The 20,818-nt window shown below is 35.7% G+C and overlaps 1 protein-coding gene and 1 pseudogene across 3 annotated transcripts in view; one reads left to right on the top strand and one right to left on the bottom strand.

Annotated features, from left to right (window-relative positions):
• The window catches only part of HMCN1 (hemicentin 1), a 495,740-nt gene that overhangs the window by 392,744 nt on the left and 82,178 nt on the right, over positions 1-20,818 (bottom strand). The window lies entirely within an intron of this gene.
• LOC128778949 (U4 spliceosomal RNA) lies at positions 9,647-9,777 on the top strand (annotated as a pseudogene).

Below are 20,818 nucleotides of genomic sequence, written 5' to 3'. Positions count from 1 at the left end.
TATAGTTGAGGCACCATAATTAAACAAATCCTTATTCAGATATCACTATCATTTCAATCAGATGCAGTAAGGATATCATCAGGAAATGCTTTCATGAGGAAAGCATGTGAAAGTGTGCCCATGTACACTGGGTTAGAGAAAACTCACACTAGTTATCTCTATGAAACTACAGTATTGTGTATTTGGAAATTTTATGCTATGTATTTTCTCTCTTACATAAAAAAGGAGTTAGCACTCATTTCCAACTCACTGAGCACGATGCATATCAATGAAGGAATAAGTGTGTGTGGGTTTGTGAATATACGTAAATATATTACAAGCAAGTGACAATATTGGGCTAATTAACAGCTAGCGGATAACTAAATTGCCAAAAACATTTTCAATACTTTCCCTTAATTTATTCAATTATTCTTATTTCATGTACAAATATATGAACTGTTTGAAAAGCCTAATATCTGCACTAAACATTTACCTTTAGAAATTCATAATGTGAGGGGCTCAGTCAGTTAAGCATTGGCTCAGTTGGTTAAGCGTCCGACTTCAGCTCAGGTCATGATCAGCTCGTGAGTTCGAGCCCCATGTCGGGCTTTGTACTGAAAACTCAGAGCCTGAAGCCTGCTTCCAATTCTGTGTCTCCCTCTTTCTCTGCCCCTCTTCTGCTCACACTCTGTCTCTCTCGTTCAAAAAAATAAATAAACATTAAAAAAAATTTTTAGGGGCGCCTATGTGGCTTAGTCAGTTAAGCGTCCAGCTTCAGCTCAGGTCATGATCTCGCGGTTTGTAAGTTTGAGCCCTGAGTCAGGCTCTGTGCTGACAGCTCAGAGCCTGGAGCCTGCTTTGGATTCTGTATCTCCTTCTCTCTCTGCCTCTGCCACACTTGCAGTCTGCCTCTCTCTCTCTCTCTCTCTCTCTCTCTTAAAAATAAATAAATATAAAAAAAATTTTTTAATTTAATTCACAAAGTGGGCTCAGTAATGGGAAACAGATCATATATAGAGACCTAACTTCTAATATCTCAAATATTATGGGTTTTATAACCAATAGATAAGAAGAGAATGTGAAAAAGCTAAAAGACATTTCAAATAAGATCACTTTAATTTTTCTTGGAACTGCATGTGGCAAGACATCTTTTTTTTTTTAAGAAACAATCCCAGTAAGTCAAAATTATATTTATTTTTTCATGGCAGCTCTTAAAATGGTCCAGTCTCTTCTATATGTGTTTTCCACGGGTTTGAGTATAGGTATGCTTTTCAGTCAAACATATCAAATATAATAGTAAAATTATTTCAGTAGAAATATATTAAGAGGCTTGCCATTTGCAACAACGTGGATAAAACTAGAGTGTATTATGCTAAGCGAAATTAGTCAGAGAAAGACAAATATCATATGACTTCACTCATATGTGGAATTTAAGATACAAAACAGATGAACATAAGGAAAGGGAAGCAAAAATAATATAAAAACATGGAGGGGGCAAACCATAAGAGACTCCTAAATACAGAGAACATACTGAGGGTTGCTGGAAGGGTTTTGGGTGGGGAGATGGGCTAAGTGGACAAGGGGCATTGAGGAGGGCACTTGTTGGGATGAGCACTGGGTGTTATATGTAGGGGATGAATCATTGGATTCTACTCTTGAAATCATTATTGTACTGTATGCTAACTAACTTGGATGGAAATTAAAATTTTTAGTTTAATTTAATTTAAAAATCTTTTAAAAATGTATTGAGAGGAAATTGGCCAAATAATTTAGACAGGACATAGCAATGAGCCCATTCACCAAACACTCATTCCTTTCCTTCCTTATTATCATCACTTGTAATATTGCCCTAAAAATAACAATATATTACTAAGCAGATGTAAATTTTTTATAAAGTTGACCATCTGAAACAACTATGTACTACTTAGAGATTAGCTGATGGGGTTACTAAAAGCTGACTACTCTTACTCTAACAGGATCTGCTTTAAATAGAAAACAACTGACCTTCATAAACATTATTAAATCTGTCTCCAGTTTTCTGTAACATCACCATTTGTACAGAAATGCCCTAGAAATTAGTTCATCTCATTAACTGAGACAATCTTAAAATATCTAACAAGTGTTAGGAAGAAAAATGTGCAAAAATAATTCCAAGAAGGAAGGTCTTGTAGTTAATTCAGTACGTTCAGCATTTTCTTTCAATCTTTTTGTTAAACAATCCAGTGAAGGCTTGTGCTTCTGTGTTTATACGTACATTTACCTTTTCAGAGCAAGAGTGAGAGTGAGAGAGAGAGAGAGAGAGAGAGAGAGATCACACTGCCTTTTCTTTCCATGGGAAAGATCTATGGGAGAAACAGGTTACACCAACAGACCCTCACACTTTTTTCTGTTTCAAGTAGCCTGATAAATGGAGAATGCCACACATCATAGCCCTAAATAGATACGTGCATTTTAATAGAAGCACCCACTGAGGGCAGGACACACAGATTTCTTTGAGGAGCCTGAATAAGAGAAACTACTCTGTCCCTTAACAACCCCTGCTCAGATTGAGAACCCCAAATGACTTTTTTTAAAGCATTTTTTTTCAAAATTCTATAAAACTATTCCTATCTTAAGTCCTAAATGTAAGGACATGTGGAAATGAAATCAACAAATAGACTAAAACTCATGGATACACACAAAAAAATTGAGATTGAATTTCATGACACTTGAAAAACATTTCGTGACAAACTTAACTTGTTTGAGAGACTGGGGGTGTGGGGTGTTTTTTAATAAGCAAATGCAGATGTTGAGGGAAAAATGTTTAGTTTTTTGACACTGTTCTTTGCTAACAAAATTGCAAATGTTTTCCATAAGCAAACAGTGTTGAAATGTCTGAATATTTTTTTTCTTAAACCACCACCCAGCTGAACTCTGAAAACGAGAATTTACCAATTTACTGTTAATGAGCTTATACATTTAATATTTTCTGACCAATATTTCTTTGTATAACTTTTAACTTATTTTCCATGCCTTTATAAATTTAAATAATTATGGGAGGAATTCATGGTCTTGCCATGTTGTACACACATATACACACACACAAACACACACTAAGTTGGTATTTGTTCAACTGTCACTCTTTAGGAACATATTGAAAGTTGTTCATAAACAGATTATGGGATGAAATATTTCATTTTACTCCATACAGCAGTTTGGACCCATCTTCATGCAATGTACAGAACTACCCATGTGTAAGTATTCACTGTCAAATCAGAAAAAATATGCAACAAGAAAAACACTGATGCAAGTATATTTAAGTTCCATTTTCAGTCATTACTGTGATACCTCTGAATCTTTTTATTGGACTAAATATTTTTTTCCCTTTTAAACTAAAAATGTTCATTGATTATATTTGATAAGTTTCACTTCCATCTCTTCCCATACTCTGTTTGCAGAATACAAAATTGTTCAATCAGTAGGACAACTTTCTAAATGCAGTTATAACACAGCAGCCCTATCAAAATACTAAGAATTCATGGATCAATGGAAACACTGACAGATGAAAGAGGACCCAGGTTGAATAATTTAACTGCAGACTATGTCTCTCTCCTCATTCCATTAAACAGGTTGACAAAGACTCTTGTGTTTCAGTGCTAAAACCAAAGTATCAAAAGATTATTTCTCAATTATCAATAATCCTTGAAAAGAGCTTCAATGATGAGCTTATCTTTCCAAGAGTTTATTTCCTCACCTGTAATCTCCTCACTAGATAAGACTTACAATAAGTAAGGCCAAAGGAATTTCAGATTACAGAATAAGAATTGGTACCAAGGAGAAAAATAATACCATAAGGATGACCTAATTTCCCCAACAAATATTTTGAAGTTTCTACTGGGTAGTGGTAGGAGTTTGAAGTACTTCAAAAAGTATCTTAAACCTTTCAGAGTGGTGAGTAGTGACTGAAAGTAATTTACTATAAATCTTTTAAATGCAGACAAGATCTAAATACTTTTGGAGTACTTCATACCTGGCTAATCCCAACATCCATTTATCAGAAAATATGTTAAAATTCTACTTACTATTACTTCCAGAAATGCGAACTGTGCAAGGGTAAGGATCACCTTTTTTTAGCAACATTATTTTCCTATCTTCATAACCCAACCGAATATAAAATGCGTAATAGGGACTTCAGGAATGCCTGAAACTATTACATATATGTATATATAATGCCTATGAATTTCCAGTGATGTATATATATAATCACATGTGTGTATATATATATACATGTATGTATATAATCATGTATACATATATACATAATTTTTAATGGAGTAAAGAAGAAGAAAACACATTTCATTAATCATGAGTACCTTAAAGATTCTTACTAATAAAGCTTAATAAAAGAGACTTTCAAAATTAAAATTCTTGGGGAAAACTGCCAAAATCTGTTTCCCAGAAAATGTCCTTAGTCTCCAACCCTGTCTGTAAAATGGGGTTTTTACTATGGTGAAGGAAAATGCTTGGCTCTTTCTTATTCTTAGACATATGTTAGGAATGAAAAAGATGTTAATAAAGTGCTTATATGTCCTTTGGGGGAAAAATTCTATACCATGTGGTATCATAAGGTAAGTCAAATATAATTTGAGAAAAGGTAATTACCCATTTGAATCCTTTGGCTCCGGATCATAGGAAAGGAGGGTGGGTAATGTAACCTTGAACAAGTATCTGGTATAAATTAATAACTATCCATTCCAAAGAGCTAATCCATTACGTACTGCCTATTGCTATTTCCCTTGTGAATACTTTTGACTTTTGTAAGAGTTGCCCAAAAGATCCATGTTGGATGCCATCACATTATTAAGGGTCAAAGAAAGAAATATTGATCTGCCAAGAAAAATGGAACAGTTAACCTCTCATGTCATTCAGATGCCTGAAGAGTAGAGAAGGTCAAATGTTGAAGGATTCCCTTATTTCATATTGTTTGTCAAGTCAGACTGAACTATAATATGAAATACAGATGTACGTTTATTCCCACAAAAAATAATTTTGTAGGAAGCACCACAACCCATTCAAAACTTTAATAAGTTTCCATAACACAAGTAATAACAAAAACAGAAATAAATTGTCAGTTTTTAAGTGATCTTTCAATAATTATTTTTATAATTATTTGGAAATTTCAAAACAGAACTGTCTCTAAACATCCAAAAATTGGATCAGAAAGCTCCATGCCTTAAATGTTTTAAAGCAGAATATCTGTCACTTGAACATTTGAGCATACTAATGTTTCCAAGATATTTTAGAAAACTAGTAAAGTTATACCACTTAATTCGTTATCTCTTATCTTTCAGATTTCAAGGGGAAAAAAAGTCTTGTTATAAAATAATTTTTGAAGAAAGGATCCAAAGTAAAGATATAAAATTCATAAACATGAAGGAAGTGATACTAAAGACAGGAATGCAAAGTTCATTCTCACAAATTATAAATAATGTTGGAAGCTTATTTAAAGGAGATTTTTTGAATCCTAACACCAAAATAAAGTCACCCAAGAGTAGCCTTTTGGCTAAAACTTGTCTTACTCTCAAATATGCGTGTGTAAAAGCATGTGTGCATATGGGTGTACGTATCTGTGTGCACATGTGTATATCTGGTTTTGACTGTGTATGTATATGAGCAAGTGTAAACATAAACAGTGTGTACACACATGTATTTGTAGGTTAGTGTGTGAGTGTGCATGAGTACTTGTGTGAATCTGTGTATATGTATGTAAGTGTACATGGACACGCATGTTTATGATGTGCTTGTGCGTGTGTACATGTGGGTACACATGTGAGTGTGCTAGTTCACTTTCCTCAATTAGATTTATTCTTCATGTTCTGAGAAGCAATCTTATTTGTGAACTATGTAGAATATATAACAGCTAAATAGAGTCAAAGTATTACATGCAACTATTGGGTAGAGGAGTGGCAGGATGATAAAGTCTGAATATTCACTCTTTGGTACCAAAATATAATCCTTTATTTTACAAGGACGATTTAATCTGCAACAGGAAACAGTCAAACTGAAGTCACACGGAAAAATTTCCATATCATTCAAGGTTTTTGAATGTTCCTAAGTCATTTAGATAAAGACTTTCTTCTAACAGAAAACCTGTTTTAGCTTCTCTTACAATCTTCAACATCCAAGTAGCTCAAACCATGCCTCTTTTTACGAATTACTATTGTAATCAAGTGCATGATTTTAAGTATTTTCAACCAGTGAGGAAAAAACCCAATTGTTTCACAGACGAAATGTTAAGAAAAAAAATTGTAACACAGGAAATGAGAATGGGAAGCCTTTCCTAACAAGGCTAATAAGTCAACCCTCTCAATATATTGCCTGCATCAAGCCACATCAAATAAAGTACACATAACCAAAACACAGTGGACATTTTACTTATGTACTCACAATATTACGGCAATACAAATCTTCAGAATGGGTTACATTTAATTTTCAAACTCTGAAACATAAAAAGACCCTTTCTAAGAAGACAATTCGCAGAAGAGAAATGAAGCAAGAAACAATGACAATGTACGTGAGAGATGCTTGGTAAATACTGCTGAATGAAACTTCTCCTGTTGGACCTGCTATATAACGTAAATCTGAGAAAAGCACTCCCCAGACAGCAGAAGCAGAAAGCGTACTGGCTAAGAATGTGGGCTCTAGAGTTAGACCACATTCAAATCCTCTTTATCTCTCTGTCCAAGCATCTAACCTCGTACTGCCAGTTTCCTCACCTACAAAATAATAGAACCACACTGTAGAGTTATTGTGCATTTAAATGAGTTAAAACAGTGATAAATGGTATGTAATAAGCTCTCAGTAAAAGATGATGATGATGATGATGATGATGATGATGATGATGATGATGATAAGTTTGTTGTGCTTGGATTCACTCCACAGTCACCTCTTACTTCCTTCAGCTAGAATGACTTTTCTACAATGGGGAATTTTTTCCCAAGAATAAAAACGACAGGATTCTCATTAGCCCATTTTGTTAATAGAAAATGAGCCATGCCACAATCATGAATATGGCACTAAATAGTAATGGTTAATGTACATATTTTGCCTGCACCAGCATCAACTCAACTATTGGCTCTACCAACACATGAGCATTTCAGGGAGAACACACACCTGACATGCTGTACTACCCACACAATCTTCAGGAATGCCTTTTGTACTTCTAACAATGGGTCAGACTTAGACATAGGGGGTAAAAGACAGAGACAAAGATTGAGATGGAGAGAGAAATAACATGTATGCTACAGCAAAATCCCGTTTTCCCAGAATAAATTCTCAAAAAGAACAAATGATTAAATTTTTTTCACAAAAATAAGATATTTCCCTAAGGATTTTTTTGAAGGAGACAAAATACACGTTCTTTTTTTGTTCTTTATTAATAATGAGGTATGACAAAAATCAACAATGCATCCCATAAAGTTTGGAAGTGTCCACCAAATTTTATCTGATAATCAGTTACTTTCAGTTCACACATAAAAAAAATGACAGTTCTACCTAAATGTTATTAGGTAACAATGACATTTTTACTATTTCCTAAGGTAAAATATTTGACCTTCAACCTCTCCACTTGATAATTGTGGAATGGGGAGTGCAAAACTGTCAGCTGTTCACTTCATAAGTATATTTGGGGGATTGGATTACTAATTAAAAAATACTTTGAAAATATGATACAAAATATTATAAATTCTACTATAATTGTAACTGTGAAAAGCATTTTAATGTCTTTAGAATAAGAAAGATGTAATTATATCTCACACACTTTTCTCATACCCTAATCTAAAGCTAGGTAAGGGAAACTCAACAGTCTACCATAAATTTAAGGAACATCTACCACCATAATAATTTTTCCCCACTGAAAATCTAATCGAAATGATTCAGGGTACAGTTTCCAATAGAATCTATCAGATGTACTATTCCTTCCAGATGCTAGGCTCATGCATTTCTAACCAATCATAACAAGTCAATAGGGAAATAGTATAGTTAAAAAAACAAAACACTAGGTCAATAGACATTACTTCAATACGATGCACATTCTTTCCAAAAGCAGGAATCTGTAGACTCACCATAACACTCTAAGACCCCTCTGAAGTTTAGAGAGCCGGGACTTAGGAAGACTGTTAAAAAAAAAAAAAAAGAAAGAAAGAACTGCTACAGTCAGGACAGGAAACAATTAAGGCATAAATAAGAATTTTGGCAGAATGAGGTCAAAGTTAGGACACATTTAAGAAATGCCCTAAAGGTGAGACTAACTGATGAATAATGAAGTAATGGGTGAAAATGAGAGTAGGAAATGTATTTGATGATAAAATAACCCATTTTCAAGCACATGAAAGCTTTGAGTTGAAAGTCATAAAAGTGTTTTTAAACATTTACAACCAAATTTCCTAAGGACTTTGGGTTGTGGGGTTCCATGGCCACTCCTGAAATCTTCCAGGAGGTGAAGATGTACTATGAATGTGAGATCAATCAGCCTTTCTTTTTCTTTAGTCAGTGAAGCACTCTTACGATATTCACAAGAAAAAGATCTAGATATTTTAATTTAGGTAATAAGCATTCTGGAAGACTGTCAAACAGACAACAACTCAGTAAACATCAGAATCACGGTGACTTCACTTATAATGTGAAAAGCAGTCAAAGTTTCAGTAAGCAGATATTAGACCAACTGAGGGTGTGTTAGCATGATTTTTGTGATACTCAATGGCTAATTATTAGTGTTACTCACTTTTGGAATTATATAATGTACAATATCATACTTTCATTACTAAAAATTTACTTTGAAAGCATAGAGTATATGGTGTGCATTCTTTAGCAATCTCAATTTTCAAATGAACATAAAAAATACATTGGCTTTGGGGCACCTGGGTGGCTCAGTTGGTTGAACATCCCACTTGGGCTCAGGTCATAATCTCACTGTTCCTGAGTTCAAGCCCTGCATCTGGCTCTCTGCTGTCAGCACAGAGCCCACTACAGATCCTCCCTCTCCCTCTCTCTCTGCCCCTCCCTGCACTCTCTCTCCCTCTCCCAAAAATAAGTAAGTATTAAAAACACACACACACACTGACTTGCAAACTCTTGTGACCCACCTGGTTCAGGAAGTGTGGGAAGAGATAAATAAAAATTATGTCTTTTTTCTGTATCCATTCATGTATCTGGGGCTCCAACAGAGATATTTCAAAAATAAAGAGAAAGAATTTACTTCTGTTGACAGATAACTTAAGAATCCAAGAAGACTTATTCTGAGGACAACTACTAAGTGATAGCCAAGAAGCAATGACTAAAGTTTGCTGACTCCCAGAACCTTGGATCAGAAGGAAACTTGGATGTCATCTCTTCCATCTCCGTTTTATAGATGACAAAGCTGAAGGGTGGATTTACCCAACTTTTCACAACTAGTGGGCATCACAGGAGAGGGTCAGAATGCTTTAACATAAATGAAAAAGATGGGCATGAAAAGCAGTGTCTGTAGTATAAGAAAATTTTAAAACAACTGGAATTCTACTTAATTCTACTTTCCTCTCTCTAAGTAGGTATGGATGGACTATTCAAAAGTACCTTTTCTGCCTCATCCTTTCTCCGTCTCATTCTTTTTATTTATATATTTTAATTTATTTTTAAATGTTTTTATTTGAGCTTTACGCAGTGGCAGTATCGTAGCCAACGAGGTTTATCCGAGGTGCGATTATTGCTAGTTGAAAACTTTTCCCAATGTTTTTGAGTAGAGTTGACATACAATGTTATATTCGTTTCAGGTGTAAACATAGTGATTCGACACCTCGGTACGTTTTGCTGTGCTCTCAAGTGTAGCTACCACATGCCGCCATACAACGCTATTACAGTACCGTCGACTATATTCCCTGTGCCGTATGTCTATCTCATTCTTTAAATGTTGGAAGAACATTGCTGCTAGAAATCTGTATTTCAACTCCTTTTCTTTTTCCCACCCCAAATTCTTTTGGAAGGTAAAACTGACTGGAAAAAAATGTTACCAAAAACAAAAATAATGGATCTTTCAGTTTAAATGACCAGATGTTGCCTCCATTCCACAGATAAAATATTCATCTTTGTTTCTATAGACTTGAGTTACAAGAATAAGTGTTTATAATGAAATTCCTTTATAGTTATAAAAATGTCTGTCTTTCTATCTATCTACACACACACACACATACACACACACACACACTTGAAGAGGATTATGAAAGTTAAAGTATGTGTACAGGAATTTAGCTTTCTTTTTATTTCTTATCTCATCATTTTTACTCTCCTAAATCATTTCCTCCTCATTTCCTTGGTTCTGCTAATTTTAGTGAAGGCACTTAATAAAAAGGGCATTTCTTTTGTGTAAAGGTCACTTTGGGGGTGCTAAGAAGTTCACAGAAAATTCTGACATTCCTCTTCCTAAAGTTTGGTGCAAATACGCAATCAAATTCTAGGAAACAAAAAGAAAAAATGAATTCCAAACATGCAGTAGGAGCCTTATTTTCTGGATTATTCACTCTCTCTACTATATATATTTAAGATTGATCTCCTCTCTCTTTCCCATTAGATTTTTTTTTCCTGCCGCTTTTTTTTAAAAAAAATGAGGTATAATTGACATGCAACATTATATTAGTTTCAGGGATACAACATAGTGATTCAATATTAGTATACATTGTGAAATGATCACCACAATAAGTCTAGTTAAGAGCCATCCCCGTACATAGCTACAGACTTTTTTTTCTTGTGATGAGAACTTGCAAGATCTACTCTCCTAGCAACTTTCAAACATGTAATACAGTATTATTAACCAAAGTGGCCATTAGCTCTTAAATCTTTCAAATTTCTCAAATTTAAACAAATAGAAAAACCACCTCCCTGTGCCCCTTATTCTCCTTCACCACCTATTTTCTCTTCTCCTCTATACACAAACTTGTCAAAATATTTGTCTATGCTCACCATTCCCTCATCTCCCCTTGAAGCCTCAAATTTTAGCCAAATTTGGCTTCTTCCTCCCAACACTTCACCAAAAGAGCTCTGGGTCAAGTCACCAGTGACTTTCATCACACACTCAATCAAATAAGCGCTTTTCAGTCCACATCTTGAAAGATCTCTCAACAGCATTTGGCATGACTCCCTCTATCTCGAAGCACTCTCTCTGTCCCTAGTGACCTTGACAAAATATTGTCCTGATTTTTTCCCTCCTCTTTTATCATTGTTTCTGGGTGTCTCCATTACATGTTCATTCTTCCTTACTTGGCCAGTAAAGATTCTGCGGTTCTTAAAGACTCATCTCTAGGCCACCTTATTTATAGTTTCCCTAGCTGATCTCATCCATGCCAATGAGTTCAGTTCAAACTTATGCAATGGTGACCCAGAAATGTACATCTCTAGTCTACACATTTACTAAAATGTCTCTATGTTACACACGGTTCAATATGTAAAAGAAATATTTATGATTTACCTCGCCCCTCAATCTAGTTCTCTTCCACTGTCCCTCATCTCATAAAGTACCTACATTCATCCAGCTGTACAATACAAAAATTTAGGAGTTATTTTTTAGCCCCTCCAGCCTCATTCCTCCATCACCTAAACCATCGCCAAACCCTATCCATTTTGCCCACGAAACAACTCTTGAATCTTTCCACTTTTCCTTATCTCATCAACCACCTTAGTCCTAGCAGCTATCTCTACCATCTTTTATGTCTTAGAGGACCTAGGCTATGGCAACAGTTCCTAACAGTTCTTCCATCAATTACTATGAGCTCTTCTCAACTACACTCCCCCCCAGGGAGCCAAGGCTATTTTTCTAAAACATAAATCTGGTTACATCATCTACCAATTAAACCTTCTAGCAATTTCCTACTGTTTTTAGGATAAAGTTGAAGCTCTTAAAGCACTGACCAAATACAATGTCCCTGCATGATCCGGCTTCTACCTACTCCTCCAGCAATTCCTAATTATTTCCATATCTTTCAGCTTCTCTTACACACCTTTATTCGATAGGACCTTTCCTTTGTGTCCTTACTCTAGAGGGTTCTTCCTTCTACCCTCTTTTCTGGTTAAGTCCTATTCCTCCTTGGCATTGAATTCTGCCTTCACTACCTTGAGAAAGTCTTGCCTGAATGCCTCAACTATATCATACTCTCTAAGTTACATTATACATTTTCAACTGTTTGACTATTTAATCAATTTTGGTCACTCCACAAGACTGTTAGCCAAAGGGAGAGGGACTTCATCTGTTTTTGCTTATCAACCATCCCCATGCCAAGTGAGGGCCTAGCACGTTATGGAAGCAATATTTGTTGAATAAAAGAGTAAATGACCAAACTAGAAACTCAGAGCACTGAACTATCAGAACAACCTGAAGTTTCTGGAAAATTCAAGAAAAAAAAATGGGAAGAAAAGTGTATCCAGTCATTTGGCTGTTTTTTTTTCCAAAACATTTCTTTTTTCTTAGCACGCAAGTGATAATATCTTAGCCAACTGGCTTTTTCTATTTCGGCACTCATCACTAACACGAATCATTCTGAATTACTGACCAAACTCTAACCAGGCAAGCCTTTCATAGTAGCGGTACATGATTTCCATTCAGTAAGGAGTTGTCCTACTCAATTCAACTGAAAACAAATATCGTCTCCTGTCTACCAAGTATTCACCAGATGCTATGCCTCTGTGCCTATTTGTTTTGTTGCAGCGATTGTTTTATTTTTAAATGTTTCCAAACCAGTTCATCTTTTGCTTTGTGCAATGTAGTTTATTCTCCTAGCAGCCATACAAATCTGCTGTATTTTCCACAAAAATAAAATAGAAAGAGAGGTTATCAAATATTCATGTCTCACTCATGGCCTAACGTATTTTCAGTAGGTGACACTTACTTTCTCTTTAACATAAACCATTCATAAAGAGTAGAACATTTCATAAAATTGGATACGGTTAATTCAAATACTTTGACACACGGAAATTTTTACTACAAGCTCTAATTCATTTGCAAAACAACAGAAACATGAAATAACTAAAGTGGTCATTATTCCATTTATAATTATTCATAAGATTTCCAACAATTTAACAAGTACCTACTATGTAATAGGTGCTTATCACTAATCTTTAAAACAACTAATATTATAACAAATATAATATAAATTAGTCATACTTACAGAAGGAAAAATCAAAGCTTAGAACTGTTAAAGTCTATACAGATGAGGATGATATCTAACACATAGTTAAAAATAAGGCGCCATAACTATGGCAGGCATCACTAACATTATTCATTATTATTCATTTAGTCAGTCAACAAATATTTAGTGAATGTTTATTATATGATAGACCTTGGGATACAATAGGGAACAAAACAGACACAGTCCTTCACCTTCATTGAAGTTACTTAATGTATCTTTTTTTTTATTATATGTTTTTAAATTTACATCCAAATTAGCATATAGTGCAACAATGATTTCAGGAGTGGATTCCTTAATGCCCCTTACCCATTTAGCCCATCCCCCCTCCCACAACCCCTCCAGTAATGTATCTTTTAAAACCTGTAAGAGGAAGAAATCAGTGTTGCAATTTAAAAGGGAACCCCCCCACCCCAGGGCATCTGGGTGGCTCAGTCTTTTGACTCTCGATTTCAGCTCAGGTCCTGATCTGAAGGTCCTGAGATCTCCTGAGTTAGGCTCCACTCTGGGTGTGGAGCCCACTTGAGATTCTCCCTCTCCTCTCTCCCTCTTCCTCTGCCCCTCCTCTGCTCACACTCTCACTCTCTCTCCCCCACCAAAAAATAAATAAAATAAATAAAATAGAAGGGAAACCCCAAAACCTCAGTTCTTTAAGTAGTTCTTTTCCTAAGTAGTTCTTAGTTCTTTTTCTAGGATTGAAGAGGTGAGAAAATTCTTATTTTTCATATGCTGGACATGTTCCTCTTTATGACCTATCAATATAAACAGAGATCACATCTTTTTCTGAGAACTTTAGGCAATGAGGAGGGATCCCCACACTCAAGACATTCCTATGAGGAGCTGTAAAGTAGAATTTGGCACCCAAATGCTCATCATGACTTCTTGAGTTGCGTCCTTGGCATGAGGGCACCAAATGCAGTATGTTACTACAAGGTCATTTCAACAGTCAGAAATTGATGATTTGTAATACAACCAACTCAACGTGCAGCTCCTTGGGGGGAAAAAGGGTTTCTCTCGGGAAAAGATTCTAAAATGATTCTTTAATTTATTTTTTTAGGATTCTGTGATTATATGAAGTAACAAGATAAAAATGCACATTTCTTGGACAGCCAGGAAACTGAAATATTTGGATTGGCAACAGAAAGTTATAAGTAAGTCAAAGGCACTATAGCTTCTGTCAGATAGTGGCCAATTACTATGGGAAAGAAACTTCACAATCTCAATTATGACCACTCCTACCTTTCAAAGTCTATTTATTTGACATTCAGTCGTGGGACCATTTTGTATAAAGTTCAGTATGGAGCACGCTTATTAAGGTATGCTTACTTCTTTCTAATGCAACGTACACACACATTATTCCTTCACCAGAAAGCCAAGATTTCTAGCTGCTCCCCAGAAATAGAGAGTGGATTCTAATGGGAAATGGAAACAATTTCAGACCAATATAAATCTTCCAAACGTTAAGGTTCTAATCTAAAAATTCCTGCTAAGGTTCTAATCTAAGAATTCTAAATATAGTGGTATTGCTTTCATTTTCCTTACAAAAGTCATATTTTGGCCATGTTATTACAACACTTTTTTTTTTTTTTTTAATCAGTGTCCTGCATATACATTCAATAAGGCATGACTAAATACATCATCTGGGTCTGGGAATATGGCTGCATTACAAACTTGTTAGAGTGTCCATGCTACAGCACCCTCCTTTTAGAGGGAGAAAACAAAAATGACAAGAATATGTATCAAATAAAGACAAAACACTGGATCATTGAAGCAAATAATAACACTTCCCAGAGCTGCTGAGTTATAAAGAAGTCTCACAGATATCAAGAAATGGCATTGGTGGTGGTAAATTAATGTCATTAGAGTCAGAAATTATTAGCATTTGGAATGCATAGGTTTTACTTTTCTAATTAAACACAGTTAATGGCTCAACTTTTTTTTTTTTTTTTTTTTTGTGGCTCAACCTTTTGATAGTTCTCAACAAAAACTTAACATACTGGTTCTGAACCAACTTTTAGGTCTGCACATAGACCATCTGCACGAGACACTCCAATCAGTAAATATCTCACATTACATGCAGTGATTCTCAAATGATGGAGAGAAAGAAAACGTAATGCTTAACCCTCAGGTGGAGTGCACCAGAATCTTCCTGGATGTACATATTATTTGAAAAATGTCCCTCTAAAACCTGGATGATTTTTTAAATGCTTTCCTTTCCCCTGTTTATTTTTTTAAGTTTATTTATTTATTTTTTGAGAGAGAGTGAGTGTGTGGGGGGTGGGGGGCAAAGAGAGAGGGAGAGAGAGAGAATCCTAAGCAGGCAGTGCAGAGCTCAATGCAGGACTCGAACTCACAAAATGTGAGATCATGACCTGAGCTGAAACCACGAGTCAGACACTTAACTGACTGAGCCACCCAGGTGCCCCACCCTTTCCCCTGTTTAAAAAATTACTAATTTCAATATTTGCTATCACTATTCTTTTGACATCAATCAGCACTTAAAATGTTAGTTTAAGCAATTCTTAAAGATTTAGACTATACGGTCCATTCAAGCACAAATAATTGCTCGTTATTAGCATGGTGATGGCCCTTTACCAAGAGAGCCAACCAATGTTATCACTATCTTCTGAACTGTCCTTCTAAAATAACTTCTAGGGGTCCCTGGATGGCTGAGCCGGTTGAGCTTGAGTATCTGACTTCAGCTCAAGTCATGATCTCAGAGTTCAAGAGTTTGAGCCCCGCATAGGGCTCTCTGCTATCAGTATGGAGCCCACTTTGGATCTTCTGTCTCCCTCTCTCTCCTCCCCTTCCCTCACAACCTCTCAAAAATAAATAAACATTAAAAAATAAAATAACTTCTATTGTATATGTTTTGAATTGTTGTTACTGCTATTTTTTCATATCTATTTACTCATTTTTATACCTTCACTGCCTGGAACACACATTCCATTTTATACAATGCATTTTATAAATGTTTATTCAATTAGTCAATCCATCTACCCATCAGCACTCTTCACTCTCATCTGGGCTTATCCTTGGGTGAAGCATATCCCAGAGCAAAAGAGACTAAATCACCTATTCCAAGCTCAGGATTTACATGGGTTTGCTTGAACTATTTAGGATTGTCCTCTACATTTATGATGTATTAAAAATTACAACACTCAATCTGAATATATGAACCAATCATGGCTAATTTAGTCCCTCTGAGTACTCCAGTTTTGTTGTTTTTTCTTATACAAAGACATAAATATACTCAGGAAGCTAATGGTTCAAAAATTACTGAATAAAATCAGCAAAAAAAGTATTTTGAAAAAAAGTGAATTCATCTGGTTTTAAGCATTAATTAAATTTTTGTTTCCAAACAAGAGGTGTAACAACAGTTAACTGTAATGTCCTAAGTCTCTTTTCTAGCTTTCTTGACTACAGCGTAAGAAAACTGCAAAGACCCTTGGCCAATGATTTGGTTTAGTAGCTACAGAACACAGTTTGTACTGACAAAATTAGAACATTAGTAGGAAAGCAAACTGGTATCCTGTCTCTTGAACCACATAAAAGCTTACACAGCATTATGAAAGGAAAAGATAGGATAAAATAGAGAGGGAAAGGATAGGACCTGAGGTCCCCAGGTGGGGAAAAACACATATAAAACAAGGATCCTTGACTATGGTCCATGGGCATTCACTTTCCAATGTCCCCTTCTCTGCAAAGAGAGCTTTCATACTTCTCTGATCTTACACTCTAATAAACTTTTGCCTGCTGCTCATTCTGTGTTCACCTCTTCATTCTTCGAAGCAGTGAGACAACAAATCCAGGTATTGAGGTAAAAAATCCTGCAACAGCATCAATAAAGTTAAGATTTAAGGCCAGATGTGTTTGTGTCCACTGAGTAGCACTTAATATCTATCTATGGGCTAAGGGGAAAAAGGCTTCTATGCAAACCAGCTGTGCCAACTAATAATAGCTACAAAAAGTAAATGGATAGAGAATTGAAGACATGCTCATAAGAGAATATAGAATAATTTTGGGAATGTAATCTGGCAACCAGAAAAGGCTGAATTTTAAAATAAGGGTTTATTTTAAAAATATCTTCAATGATAAAGATAAGGAGTTCAGAGATTATGAAAAATGAAATTCTCAAAATCCATTTAAATCTCTGCATTAAAGACATACAGCACACTGCTTTTTTTTTAATTTACTTTTGTTACAAGAAATCTTAACTCTCCCTCCTTTCCCAAGCCTGATCTTTGCAAATCTTTCTAAATAATCACAATCCCCCATGTTTCTGATTTCAACTTTACATTTTCTTCAATCCTGTTCTGGGGTTTTTGAAAATTACTTCCATAAAAAGTTAAGTTTACCACAAAGACATCTCTTCTAAGTGCAAATGGGAGCATGTGCTACTTCATCGCCCATTTTTTCCTTGTTGGCTCTGTCCAGATAACAGAGCAGCGAAACCTCCCTCTTACACTTGCACTTCTTAACACAATGCACATCACCCCAATGTGTGTGGCCAGTTAACATGAGCTCTTTCCACTTCTTTTCTACCTAAACATTTTTCTGATTCTTACCATACTTTCCTTCCTTTTTGTTGTATTCACATAATAGCAAATATTTATTGAAGGCCTACCATGCGCCAAACACTACAACAGGCATGAACAAGATGGAGTCTCTGTCCTGCAGCGTGCCGAGAGAGACAGATATGAAAAGGAGCTGTGGATTCCAATATGATAAACGCTCTGCAGGTGGTAAAGGAGCTCACAGGAGCAGCTCCCATATCTGGGGGTCAAGGCATTTAGGTCTAAGTGAAATCCAAAATATGAGCAAATATGAGCAGGTACTTCTCAAGCATGACATTACCACATCCATAAAGATAGATACTTGGAACTGGAAAAGTATGTTTGGAAAAGTCTGAATAGGATAATATGGGAGGTGCACATTTTATGATACAGGTAATAGAAATAAATGATGCTGGACCTTACACACCACCCTAGCCTCTCAAAAGAAGTAAGTGAGAAAGGGCTTCTATGTGATGCCAAGGACTTTCAGAGGAAAAAAGTTAACCATGACTTCACCTCACCCAGCAGAGTATCACCTCAGCAGAGGGCATTTGGGAATGTGTGGGGCATTTTTTGGTTAGCACAGTGGGGAGTGCAACCAGCAATTAGTGCCTGGAGGTCAGGAATGCCAAATATCCTGCAATGCCTGGAAGAGTCCTTCACTAGGAAAAATTGTCCAACCCTAAATGCTGATGGGGCCCCATTGAAAAAGCACTCCTCTAGGCCTTCATCAAGTCATCAAACAGCCCTTCCTCTCTTCTCTTCTACGCCTCCGGATATGGAGGCCTACCAGTTAAATAAGGTGCCCATATGCACTTATTAAGAATCACACTGAGAGTCTGAGATTCCCACCAAATTTGTCTTATCACAAAGCTCCACAAGAAGGATAAAGCAGTGGTATGAAAATCAAGCATAAAGACAGTGTTCTGGAAAGAGTCAGTAGCATCACAGTCTACAAAAAAGGGAAGGAGAATGAGACTGACCAAATTATTGTTTGCTTTGGCAACAAGTATGTTGTTGGCGACCACTGGAGAATAGTAGCTTTATTACAAAGAATACAGGAAGGGGTGATTAGGAAGTGGAAATTTCGAGTAGGTTTAAAATGTGCTTTCAATAAATTTGACAACGAAGGAATGCATGATATTAAAGTAGCAGTTTGAAGGAGTTGTTAGGTTGGAACAGCAAGTTTTTGTTCTTACTGTTTTTGTTTTGATCAGGAGACTTCTTAGGGTGTGGGTGTGTGTGTGTGTATTTCATGAATGATAGGAGGAACTGTCTGCAGGGACCAATCGAAAAGGACTGAAGAGTGTCTCAGAGGAATGGAACCAGAACAGATATTTTTGAAGAAGGAAGGATCTGACAAATACTCAAGTACCAAAGGTCTTTAAAACAGAAAGACTGTTTAATGTTGCAGATCCCATAGTTCTTAGCAGGTAAAGCCCAGAGAAGGACAGAAAAAAGAAGGAAAAAGAAAAAAGAAGAAAGAAAGAAAGAAAGCAAGAAAGAAAGAAAGAAAAGCATAGAGTTAATGACTACACTGGTAAGAAGTAAATTCAGAGATTGTCTCTAACTCTGGACCAGAGGTGTCTTGCCTGAGCCCACAGGAGCTAAGAGGTACCATATAAAATTGCCTCTGCCAACAACCAGGGCAGAGTCACTGAAATTATTAAAAGGTCATCACAAGGTACCTCTAGTGTAATCACAGGGCCACAGTCACAGAAATAACCACTTAGAAACGTGGTAGAGAAAATATCTATGTCATATGTCATTCAATTGCTACAACTGGTGGCATAACTCAGTTAAAAGCTACGACGATATTCCTATTGTCTAAGAATTACAGTATTATTTTACAACATCACAAAGTAATCAAGGTGTATGACATGCTTTATAATTAGTGTAATCAATCATTCTTTATTATACCATAGTGAGATTATGATGATTTCAAAATGTTACTTAAGCATACTGAGGTCCGAATACCATGTCATGCTAAACCTCCCTGGAGTTTTTGCCAGTGTCTCTGTGATTACTAGCTTGTGTGATTACAAAAACTACCAAATTACTAAGACCCCAACAGCTCACTGTGTTCTCACACACCCTTGTTCCTTCCCTTAACTCACAGAAAACCCATTCACCCAGCTGCCAAAGCTAGAACATAAAATATGTCTGTCAAGTTACATTAATAAGGTACCCTGCTCTTTACTGCTTTTTATTGCTTTATAGATATCAGTGGTGGAAAAGTCGTAACAAATACTATAGGTGAATTTTAATTTTATTAAAATAATTTAGAATTCTTTGAATTTCTAATGAAAACAAGTGTTAAATGTTTTTATTTCTCTGTCTCAACATGTCTAAGAAGGTTTATTTCATAATTTTTCAGAAAATCTTGGGTTAACCAAATATTTTGAATTTGTTGATTACATAGGTATTAAAAGGCAAATAAAAATAATAAAATCCCCATGATTTCTTCAAGCTAAGTATGAAACATTTTTAGTGAATTACTTGAACGATTTTTTTTCTGAAAAATATTTTTTTAAATCTCCATTAAAAAGAAAAATTGCATTTGGGGGCAAGATCATTTCCTCACAAAACAAAACAAAAGCTCTGTTCTTCTAAGAGCAGACTTGGGCATACCAATCTACAGCCCAAGCAAGCTCAGGAAATGTTTTAATGATATTCCACTATCCCTTGAGACATTTAACTTCAGCTCATGAAAATACCAGTGTCTAAGGGATGAAAATTACAATGGCTCCCTACAAAAGCCCACTCTAAACTATGGGGCTAATTTAAACAATATGGCAAAACTCCAACCAAACCTCTAATATAGATTAAAGCATCTATTACTTAAAAGCTGGTTTGTGTGTTTATCTGTCAATAGTAAATTCTATTTCAGGTTCCACATGTTTTACATATTCCACAAAAATAAAAGAAAACCATCATGTATTCTAATGTAATATTAATTTTCACTACCTCTCTCTCTCTCTCTCTCTCTCTGGGGGGGGTTGAGAAGTGAGGAGGAGGGAAGGCTGGGCACAATGTCTCACATATGTGTGTACAGATATGCTGAATTGAGTATTTTATAATGTCACTCAAATAAAT

The sequence above is a fragment of the Panthera pardus genome, unplaced genomic scaffold (assembly GCF_024362965.1).
Source record: "Panthera pardus isolate Hobbes unplaced genomic scaffold, ASM2436296v1 HiC_scaffold_21, whole genome shotgun sequence".
Classification (NCBI taxonomy): Eukaryota; Metazoa; Chordata; class Mammalia; order Carnivora; family Felidae; genus Panthera; species Panthera pardus.
The sequence above is the reverse complement of the archived record's forward strand: the minus strand, read 5'-3'. Positions and strand labels throughout refer to the sequence as shown.